The 11,645-nt window shown below is 41.4% G+C and overlaps 1 long non-coding RNA gene across 1 annotated transcript; it reads left to right on the top strand.

Annotated features, from left to right (window-relative positions):
• Positions 1–373: 373 nt before the first annotated feature.
• LOC309481496 lies at positions 374–1,066 on the top strand. The gene is made up of 3 exons (XR_014200034.1): positions 374–508; positions 671–827; positions 929–1,066. It is a non-coding gene; the product is annotated as an uncharacterized lncRNA (long non-coding RNA).
• Positions 1,067–11,645: the final 10,579 nt, after the last annotated feature.

Here is an 11,645-nt window from a genome sequence, read left to right as displayed (position 1 = left end):
TAGAAAGTGTGGATTAAAATCCCAAGAACTCTTCACCTTCCTCTGACGATTCTTGGAATATTTCAAGGAGTCTTTTCCTCTCCTGGATTTCCAACTCCTCGGCTGTGGGAAAGCATGCTTTTAAATTACTCACATGCACATTACGCACATCTTCCCCAGAGGACTCCAATGCCACTTGATAATTTATTGGTCCCTGCTGCTTTATTATCCGATAAGGACCCTTCCATCGTTGCGCACACACGGTCCTTTTCTTTAAAGGAAGCATCACGTCGGTTCTTATTGTAGCTCCGTAGTTGTCTTTTCTGTGCCTTTTGGCAGCACTCTTTCGCTTTAGCTTGAAGTTGAACTAGATGACTGACCACATCATAGGAAGGTAAATCGGGAGAGATGTTCTTGCCACGCAACAGTTTGTCCATGGGACCTTGCAATTTCCTCCCCAGGTGAAGCTCTGCTGGGGTCATGCCGATGGACTCCTGGACAGCTGAATTGACTGCAAATCGTAGTTCAGGCAAGTACTGATCCCATTTCTTGTGGTTATCTTCTACATAAGCCGCCATCATGTACTTTAGGTTGCGATTTACTCTCTCGGTCATATTCGTTTGTGGGTGGTAAGCAGTAGTGAGTTTCTGTGTGACACCCCATTTACCACATATCTCCTTGAATACAGCAGAAAGGAACTGAGAACCTCTATCAGACAGGATAAAGTCAGGAACCCCCCATCGAGTCAGAATCTCTCTCCTGAAAAGTGCTGCAACAGTCTCTGCACGGGCATTCCGCATAGGAAACAGCTCCACCCAGCGGGTAAAATAGTCCACAAAGACAAGAAGGTACTCATTCTGATGGGTACTGCGGGGCATTGGTCCCATGATGTCTACCCCTAGCATTTCGTTGGGATGAGATGTACTGACTTGTTGTATTTTTCCCGCAGGTTTACGATTTTCCCCTTTGAGTGTTTGGCATTTAACACACCTTTTGACATGATTCTTCACATCCGTCCACATCCCAGGCCAAAATGCAATATCATGCAGCCTCTGGTAAGTCTTGTAAATACCCATGTGGCCACTTAAAGGATTTGAATGGTAGTGGTGGAGAACGGCTGAAATCAGACTGTTGGGAAGGTACACCCGATAATGGCGTTGGCCACTCTTCAGCTGAGTTGTGTGGTACAATTTATCCTCTACTACCTCGTACTGATTTTTCAGCTGATCATCTCCTGCCAGTGTTTGGAATAGTTTTATAATTACAGGGTCCTTGTGCTGCTCCTCCCAGATGGCAGCGGCAGTGATTGGAAGGTCTGACGACTCCGTTTGCCTGACATATAAGCTACAACCAGGTTGGGTGTGGATCCGAGAAAGAGCATCTGGTGCTACATTCAACCTTCCTTTACGATACTCAATTACAAAATCAAACTTCTGCAATCGAAGAACCCATCTAATGAGACGACTGGTGGTTTTTGTAGAGCTCATTACCCATTGCAGGGCTGAGTGATAAGTCACAACCGTGAATAGTTTAGGCTCTAGGTAATGTTGCCATCTTTCCAGAGCCCATATGACGGCAAGGCATTCTTTCTCTGTCGCAGAGTAGTTGGTTTCGGCTTTGCTCAGGGATCTACTGGCGTACGCAATCACCTGCTCTGATCCCTGGTCCTTCCGCTGCGTCAACACCGCACCTAGTCCGATGTCACTGGCATCCGTGTATACAATAAATGGAAGTTCAAGGTTGGGATGACCAAGAATGGGAGGTGAGGTAAGGTAAGCTTTTAGCTGTTCAAAAGCTCGTTGACATTGGGGTGACCAATGAAATGCACGACCCTTTTTTTTCAAGGAATTGATGGGCTCAGCGATCCTCGAGAAATTTGGGACGAACCGGTGGTACCACCCGGCGAGTCCAAGGAAGCGCTGAACCTCTTTGATGTTACGAGGTACAGGGTATGCACGTATGGCTTCTACCTTACTCAGGTCTGTGGAAATACCATGAATGTTCACCACATGTCCAAGGAATATTAACTCCTGAAGACAAAACTTGCTCTTCTTTAGGTTGATAGTCAAACCCGCTGTCTGCAATCGATGGAGAACAGTTTGGAGATCGAGGAAGTGCTGGTCCATGGATGGTGAGTAGATTATAATATCATCAATGTAAACGAAGCATATGTTACCTCGTAATTCCCCCAAAACCGTCTCCATCAGTCTTTGAAATGTCGCTGGGGCATTTTTTAACCCAAAAGGCATGACTGTACACTGATACAACCCAGATGGAGTGATAAAGACAGTCATGGGTTTGCTATCTGGACCCATTGTCACCTGCCAGTAGCCACTGTTGAGGTCGATTGTAGAAAAGATCGATGCACCAGAGAGGGATTCAAGAATCTCTGTAATGTTAGGGAGGGGGTATGCATCACTCTCTGTTATGGCGTTGACCTTCCGGTAATCCACACAAAATCTCATTTTACCATCTTTTTTTGGAACTAGGACAACAGGGGATGCCCATGCCGAGTGAGATGGTTCCACGATACCTGCCTTTAACATTTCCTCCAGTTGCTCTCTCACAACAGCTTGTTTAGAAGGACTCATGCGATAGGGTCGCTGTTTGAGGGGCACTGGATGTGTGATATAGAGGTGGTGTTGGAGAACATCAGTTCGTCCAGGTTGGAGGGTACACACCTGAGAGTTGGACTCCAAGATTTGCCGTAGTTGTTGTTTCCCGTCAGGTGGTAAGTGAGCACCATTCACAGCAAGGTTCATTAATGCTTGTTCATCCAGGCTATCAAGTGGTCGTGATAGCAATGGGTGTTGGAGTGGAGGAATGGAACTGAGTAGGGAGAGGCTTTGATTAACACTCTTCAGGTGTTGTCTCTTTTTTAGGTGTGGTGGTTTCACCACAGGTACACTGGCCTGGCCTGGTTGGAAAGGATAGTGTTCATCAGGGGCAGACTTGAAAGAATAATTTCTGTCAGTCACATCAATCTGCAGTCCACTGAAGAAGATGAAATCTAATCCCAGGATCACTGCATAAGCGAGGGCTGTGTAGGAGAGGACAGCAACCTGTACTGGGAAAGTCTTATTATGAAGCATAATCGGTAGGTTTATCCATCCTAATGGAACTTCTGCCTCACCATTAGCTAAATAAAGAGGACCAAGGGTCCAGGGCTGAAGGTTGTCATGTGGGTTAAGTTCTGTCCAAAGGCTCTCATGGATTAGGGTGTAACTTGCGCCTGTATCCACAATGGCCTTTCCTCTCCAGGGGCCAATACTGATGGGCACCACTAATTGTTGTGGTACAGCCATTAGCTGATTTGAAGTATTGGAACCAGTGGATGTGCTTTCTTCCAAGGTTGCAGATTCCGCGTTGCTGGAAGGAGTAGCTGGTTGGCGAGGCGGACCCCCAGACTTCATAGGTTGGAAGAAACGCTTGTTATTCGTGGGACGCTGCTGAACAGATGGCTGGTTGGAAGCGGACATAAAGTGAGGGCAATTTCCAGGTGAATGGGAACCTTTACACCGCCAGCACTGTACTTGAGGCTTCTCCACAGGTTGGCTAGAGACTGGTCTTTGTGGCATTGTAGGTGGGGGTTTAAAATCCTTGCGTCCCTCATATTGTACTTGTTGCACATAATCCTTCTCCAGCTGATGACCCAGCTTTACCAGCTCCTCGACAGTGCTTACCCTGCTGCGTAACTGGCTGGCGAGATAGGGCTTGATATTTTTAAGGATCATTTTTACCATGTCACTTTCTGTTAAGGAAGGCTTCCACCTTTTGCAGAGAGCTCGATATGAGAATGCAAAATCCCTGATGGATTCCTTCTCTCCCTGGGTCCTCGTTCTGATCCGATCAGCCAGCTCATCTTCGTAATCCTCAGATAGGAAGGCAGAAAGAAAGGCTGATTCAAACTCATCCCATGTTGTTACAGAGGATCTGGCAACCTCCCACCAGTCACGGGCAGTTCCATAGAGTACAGTTCGGAAAGTGGCCAGCAGGTCTGCATCAACCAAGGGATGTAATGCTAGAAAATCTTGGCAGCGTGTCAAATATAGTAAAGGGTCTGGGTCATCTGATGGCCTTCCAAAGGTGGGAAATGTTATCTTAAGATGATCACTTCTTACTACTGTAGTAGTGGGAGGAGTTGCAGGAGCAGTCACTGTGGATGGTGGTGAAGAGATGGAGGTAGTGCCAGGTGGTGTTGGTATACTCTCCTTAAGATCCACTAATTTCTTTTCTTGCATTTTGCTTCGTTCCACCATTTCAGTTTGGAACTTTTTAAAGTCTGTACAAAGGCTAGCAGTTTGGACGGAGCACTGATGCATTTCTGCCGTAAGCCGGTCGTGGCTTTTGTGAAAGTTCTGTTGCATGGTTTTGAGGTCCTGTTGAAGTTCCAGCTGAAGCTGATCCACCATGAAGCGCACCTGAGAGACAAAGGTTGATTCAACTTTTTTAAGTTCACCTGTAATCATGAGTTTAATGGCTTTTGTTAGTTGATCAGTCTCATCCTCATCCTGTTTTTTGTTCGAAGCAACTAGTGTGAGAACTTGCTGCTGGTTGTCCTTCATTTTAGTAGCAAGGTTGGTAATCTGGTCACAGTGCTGGGAAGAAGTTGCTTTCAGCCCCTGAGTAAGTTCAGAGACCGCTTTCTCCTGTTTCTTTATGAAATTCAGCAGTGTATCCCAATTACCTTGAACTCGTGAGGTAAGATGTTGCATTTCTCTACCAGGAGTGGGAAGTACACCGGGCAAATCCTGCTGTGCCACAGAAGAGAGAGTAGAGAGTTCAGGGGATGTGCATAGCTGCATAGGGCCTGGTCCCTGGTCCCAGGTAAGGGTTTGCACTGGAGTACTGCCAGCCAGTGCTGAAGCATACCGCACTGGGGCTCCTGGATAGATGGTATTGGAAGGCGTGTGGGTGTATGGGACATGGAAGACATGAGGTGAAGGAGGTCCCGGGGTAACCCGAGGCTGTGATGCAATTGGCCAAATCGGGGTTGCAACATCTGGAGCTTCAATATCCACACACGTGGACAGAGGAGATGGTGTGGTGGTCATGTTTCAATGGAGTAGCTGCAGTAGTTCAATGAAGTGTGTAAAATGTCATGTAAAATGTAATAATTGTTAGTAGCTGCGAAAAGCAAACAGGAAATAAATAAAATAACAAAATACAATGTTGTATTGGTGTTCAATAAAGAAGTTTAACCCACAGTTACAATTCCTGTCCTAACAAGTATTCAAATGCAAAACCACACTTCATTCATCTTAATTAATCGTTACCTTGAAGCTAACCCTCCATTACTGCAACAAGTAAATAAAAAAAATTGCCAAGATACACACAAACACTTTTCCCAAAAAATAACAAAATTGACAGTTTGATAAGTTTTTTTTTTTTTTTTTTTACAGAGTACCAATCAAGTGTCTTTTCTTTTTTCTTAAAGAGTTCAGTTCAAGTGTCTTTTCTTTTTCTTAAAGAATTCAGTTCAAGTCCCTGTTCGGGCGCCACTTCTGTAACGGTGGCAGGCCCCAAACGAAATGTAAATCAACAAATGAAAGATGTATGTATAAAAAAAACAATTAGTTCGGGCGCCAGACAAGCTTAATCTTGTCAAATATTTTTCCTCAGAAAAGCTCTTTAAGTCACCGGTTACGAATAAACATGAATCAGAAATCACACAAAGAAAGTTCAGTTTCACAGTTACACAGTTATATTTTCATAATTTTCAAAGAAATCAGACAAAATCTCAGTTTCACCATAAGCAAAGAATCAAAACAAACTAAACACACCTAATAACTTTGGTTCAAGTTCAAAATCCTACAGTCTTTACACCACTGTTTTTGAATTGGTTAAAAAAAAAACATTAAATCAAACTAACAATGAAATCAACCGTTTAAACATAACGAAACACTTCACGGTATTATACAGATACGAAATACGTGGTGAAAGGGGTTGCGTGAATGTTTGGTTGGCTTGAAGACGGTGCATGCGTGTGCGTGCGGGCGTGTGTGTGTGTGTGTGTGTGTGTGTGTGTGTGTGTGTGTGTGTGTGTGTGTGTGTGTGTGTGAAAGATCGTTGGCCGATAATGGCAGGAAGGAAAGTTTCCGAAGTGAGGGTAAAACAGGGAATAACCTGGAGAACTTGCTCACTCGTCAGCCTCAAAGACAAGCTTCGCTGTGCAGCCGGTGTCCAGAGGTGCAGCGCACCCTCAGTGTCAATCGCTAGGCAACTCACGCTCACTCTAGATCCACATACAGCCCAAACACAGCGTCTCGCGTCTCACTGACTGTGGATTCGTCTCAGGTAACCCGCTCCTTTTTTTCTCTCTCCCCTCCCTCTCTTACAACTCCACCTTATATACTAATTTCCTCACTTCCGGATAATTGATTTCCCTCCTCCATCCAGTCACGCAACTTACGTTTTTTCCGTACCGCCACATGGTTTTGAGGCAATTGTTTTATTTTGAGTCAGATGTTCTCTGAATGTAGATGGAAGATTTGGCTTTGTGATTAAGGTTTTAAAGAAAGTGGGTGATAGTTTGGAGAAATGTGTTTTAGCAATTCAGAAAAACTAAAATAGTTTTGAATGAAGTGTTTGCTTTTGCAAGAGATGTGTGACGTTTTGCATCTTGTGTGCGTGTTTAGAGGTGTGTAGAGTTTTGAGAAATGGAGCCATAGTTTCAGAAATTGTGTGCAAGCAATTTAAAAAATCTGTAATACAAAGTTCTGTCATGAAACTCTAGATGGCGCTGGCTGATCCTTAACTCAAACTGCTTGCAATCAGATAATCACTAGAGCACAGCTGATTGGTTTCTGCCATATCAGTAGCCAATGAGCTCACTGCTTAACCTTCAAATTCTTGGTTAGCATTTGCTGTAGCACCTCAAGCACAATTTTCAGAAACCCTCCACCTTCCCCAGCTCCACCTGTGTAGATCTGCTAGGGGTAATTAATGTACGCTATATATTGTACTGGCATGTATTGTCAAAAAAGTCCTGTATACTTGCTCTGCTGCAACAGCAGCAATAACAGAGCATAGCGGATCTATTCCACAACAACCAAATATATCAACATTGTCACACCCATTACCATGCCAAACACCCCGAGAGTTATCTTGACAGAAATACTTTTATTCAGCAAGGATGCATTCAATTGTGCAATCAAAAGTGATATTAAAGACATTTATGATTTATAAAGACAACTTTTATTTATTTCAAATAAATGCTGTTCTTTTTAACTGTCTAAATGTATTATGGTTTCTACAAAAATATTAATTGAATTAATGCAGCACTGATAATAATAATAAATGTTTCTTGAGCATCAAATCATCATATTAGAATGATTTCTGAAGGATCACGTGACACTGAAGACTGGAGTAATGATGCTGAAAATTCATCACAGAAATAAATGACATTTTAAAATATATTAAAATAGAACAACATTATTTTAAATTGAATTCGAAAAAATAAAACTTTTAAGTTTGAAAAAAAAAAAAAAAACGTACTGACCCCAAAGCTTTGAATGGTAGTGTATGCTGAATACCAGACTGAATATAAATTTTCGTATGAAAATGAAGTATCTTGCTAAAAGGCACAACAGTGAGTAGGATAGTGATTTCAGTAGCTTTACAATTATTGGGTCATCTACTCTGAACCAAACCAGCAACCTTTGAAGTCATAGCCTAAATCTTAAATATTAGGTTGCCACACTATTTTCTAATTATTTTTAGACTCTAAAAGTATCTTTTTGCCTTGAAGGACAATCTGGAAACTGCAGTATCTTGACATGGATCGAGCGCTCCATGAGTGAAACAGGTAAGATGCAGCCACTTCACCACAGGAGTTTTCAAAGAATATTAACAACAGGAAGATAATGACCTCTCTGAACTGTTCTTTGTTTTAGACCTTCACAATTACATTAGCGCTGAAGTAAAAGATGGGAGCCCTTTATCTTTAATTATCCCTTCAAGTTGAGTGGGTCATTCCACCGGCCAGATTGTTCAGGACTCGATTAGGATCTTAGCCAAGACATTAGCCACAAATATGGACCTGCTTCACCCACCAACCTGGATTCATTATCTGATAACTGCATCCAAGTTCCTTATTCGACACTGCTTTACAAATCAAGGGCATGTTCTTCATCATTCAGACGCCATTAAATTCACTTTTGTCCAGTTTCCAGTGAACCTGCCTTTCAAAGAGCGAGAGGACAGGCGTTCATTTCATAGTCCAGTGCTCAGTGAGGGGCGATGGCTCTCTGGATGCCTCTGTCTGTCTTCATTCAGTGTTATGTATTCAGAGCAGTCATGTAGCGTGCTCTAATGTTCTATTCATGCTCTTGAATACAGGATCACGCAGCCTCATCATCTCATAGCCATTGCCGTCAGGTGAGTTATTCTCCTAAAGGGAGCATCCATGAAGTCCATACATCGCATAATGAAGGTGAAGGGACCCAAAATGTCATCTGTCTAACTAAATCATTCACGTCACGCAATACTGGCGGGAAGTTTGCCATACAAACTTAGCCCTATTTAGGCTACCTGTGATCCCATTAGAAACAATGCAACATTGAATGATAAATGAGGTAATTTCAGATTGTGCATGATTTCCAACAAAAAGAGCCCATTTGACAGAGAAGATAGGAGATAGGAGAGCTAATCTCTTCCCTCTCCTCAAAATGATTCATTCACTGAAGAACACTTGAAATGTGTAACAATCATCCGGTTTCCACTGAGCTGGCTGTACAGTTTTGTGTAATTGACTGAATAGTTATACTTTCAGAAATAGGTTTCATGTAGAAGAACACCTTTTTTGTGACCATGATTTGAGAGCAAAGGCATATTAAAATTAGAGAAGATCTCTGTCTCAATTTTCCCCGGAATTATATTGTTTTGTTTTTATTGTGGCAGACAAGATCCAAAAGCAGAATCCTGAACAAAAAAAGGCAAAGGTTGTACTACTTTGACGCAGTACAAACTTTGACGGCCAAATCGTGGACAAAATCGTACAGTGTGCACCCGGCTTAAGTTGAAATGTAACAAGTAGCGAGAGATTCCATATTGTGACGTCCATCCGAATGAAATAGATTATCGAAAAAGAAAAAATGTAGGGCAAAGACTAAGAATATATTAGGAATGTATTAGTTTTGTAAGAAAGGGGCAGGTTTAAGCAGAGTAATGATTGGAGAAGTCCAGCATATGTCACCAGAGAGAATCTGTTGTTTTAATGGAAGATCGAGTTATGACATTTTGATTGATGAATTGATGAAAAATGAATCTCTCACAATAAGATCATTAAGAGAGATTTTACAATAAGTGAATCCACCAATTGTGTACTGTGAATATAATAACTCGCTGTATTTTTCCTTCAGTAGTGTATTTCATTGTTTCAGGACAGTCTACCTGCGTGTTCGTGTTTGTCATGCTAGCCCCAAGTATGCTGATGGCTGTTTTGAGGCTTACTGGCATGTCCTGTATCAGATTCATATGACTCAGACTCTTTTACATAATTGAGCTTCTGTTTGAATAGATTTCAATATATTAAAATTGATTGGACACACAAGTGTTATAAACTAGAGCAAAAGTGTTTTATATTCAGCTGCAGGTTTTTCGTGCTGGTCTCTAAGGTGATTATCAATGCCATCCGATATTATTATGAGTTTTGTTTCAGTCGAGACGTGTGGAAGAGATGTGTGAATGCTGTTCGAGAGAAAAAGGTGTGATAGACAGACTGATGCATAGATAATTGAATTGATCTCCGAGGACAATTCAGGTGCAAAACAAGAGTCACGTTAAATATTAAGTGCACAAATATGCAGAACTGTGATTCAGGATCACCCTCCATCCCCAGATTAATATCTGGCTTTGATATTAATCATGAGGACAGGGTTGAAAAATGCCCATGTAAACTTTCCTTCAGTTATGACATTAGCCTATATGCATAATTTACCCTGAACTTTGGAAAGGGGGGTTTTGGTATTCCAGAGAAGAGTTGTATAACAGACTGTCCGTAATGCGTTTAATAGCTGCTCTTACAGCCTGAGTTTCTTGCTCTCGAGGGGAAGTTTGAGAGAACTGCACCCTGCTGTAGGAATGGAAAGAGGCTGAGTTTGCCTCTCCTTTGGGCTCACTACATGAAACTGCTTTGCTAATGAAGTCTTGCTGACTACATCTCAGACTATGACCATGTTTGTGTTCTGTGGTAATGATGTCTTCGAAATACCAAGCAATTGGAGTGAGACTGCTATGAATGGATAAAGACAGTTTGCACTCCATGGCACTCACTCGCAGCTGGGGATGAGTATTTGTAAGCTCGATAATTTGGCTCAAAAAGGTAGAAAACTTCACCAGTTGCTGAAATTAAAAATGCATTTCATTTAATGCAAGCCAGTGATACACATTGAAATTTTATGCTGATATGTTCTCATTAACAAGGGATGATTTTCAGTGTTCACATTCCAGTTGCACACGGAAATTAAATATACATGGTAATTAATTTGATGGTAGAGACGGCCAGACTGAAAATACCACTTTTGAATTGGAGAGGTGTCATATTTATTTGGCACATTGAGAACCCCAAGTTATACTTTTGAAATGCAACATATAAGCATGATGCAACATGTCCTGTATAGCTGCTCATACTACATTCCCTTAGCTCAGACAGTACACTATACTGCAATATCAAGGTCATGTGTTTGAATCCCAGGGAATATGTGAAAGGCATTAAGCATATTATGAATGCTATGCAAGTCACTTAGATAAAAGCATCTTTCAAATTATGTTAATGTAATCTAGAGAAATGTTATGTATTTGTAATGTATTTATGAACACTGTTTCATAAAGCTTTGAAACCTTTGACAATCTTTTGTTTCGAATGAATCGAAGGATTCTGAGTGATTCAGAACAAGTCAAACATGGCCAAATCACGTGATTTCAGCAAACTAGGCTTACTGTATCGAATTATTAAATTATGATGGTTCACCACTAGACAGTGTTATCTTGGTGAGCTTGTGAACCATATGGTTTGTTGGTTCAGATTTAATGAGTTTTACTAAACATGCATGTGACTTGTGTGTAATACAAAAAGGGAGATAGTTAATTGCTTTTGATTGGTCAAACCTAAAAACTAATAAAACAACAGAAACACACATTTCATATTTAATGGTATTTAGTGATTTGTAATAGATTACACTTACATAAAATCATTTGCAATTGTTGTCTTTATTAATGTTGGTTTTGTGTTCACGTTGCAATTTTGCAAAGCAATTGATAAAATGTATTCCGTTTTGTGAGTGCTACGTTTTCAAGATATACCTTGTCAAGTTAAAAATCAAACTGTTAAACACACGTCTAGAGACCCAGCTTTTCCAGTCCACTGCACTCGGTTGTCAATTTTTTAAACGCAACAGTGCACTTATTTATTTTTTTTGTCCAGTGTAACTGGGATTTGAAGCACAGCGCCACCAAACAGAATCTTAAATAAATCAAGCAAGTGTCCTTAAACATCCTTCAACATTACCCCGTTTGCTATTGGTTGAAGAGATTGTCCCGCCTCCAGCCAATATTACCTGTATATTTAAACAAAGCAATGTTTTGATAGCCACATTGTTTACAAACCTTTTTTTTTTTCGTTTAATTTATATTCCATGACAAATCTATGCTTCTGAGGTTGATGC

This window comes from Leuciscus leuciscus, assembly GCF_965113295.1.
Source record: "Leuciscus leuciscus genome assembly, chromosome: 18".
NCBI lineage: Eukaryota > Metazoa > Chordata > Actinopteri > Cypriniformes > Leuciscidae > Leuciscus > Leuciscus leuciscus.
This window is presented reverse-complemented; position numbering and strand designations above follow the sequence as displayed.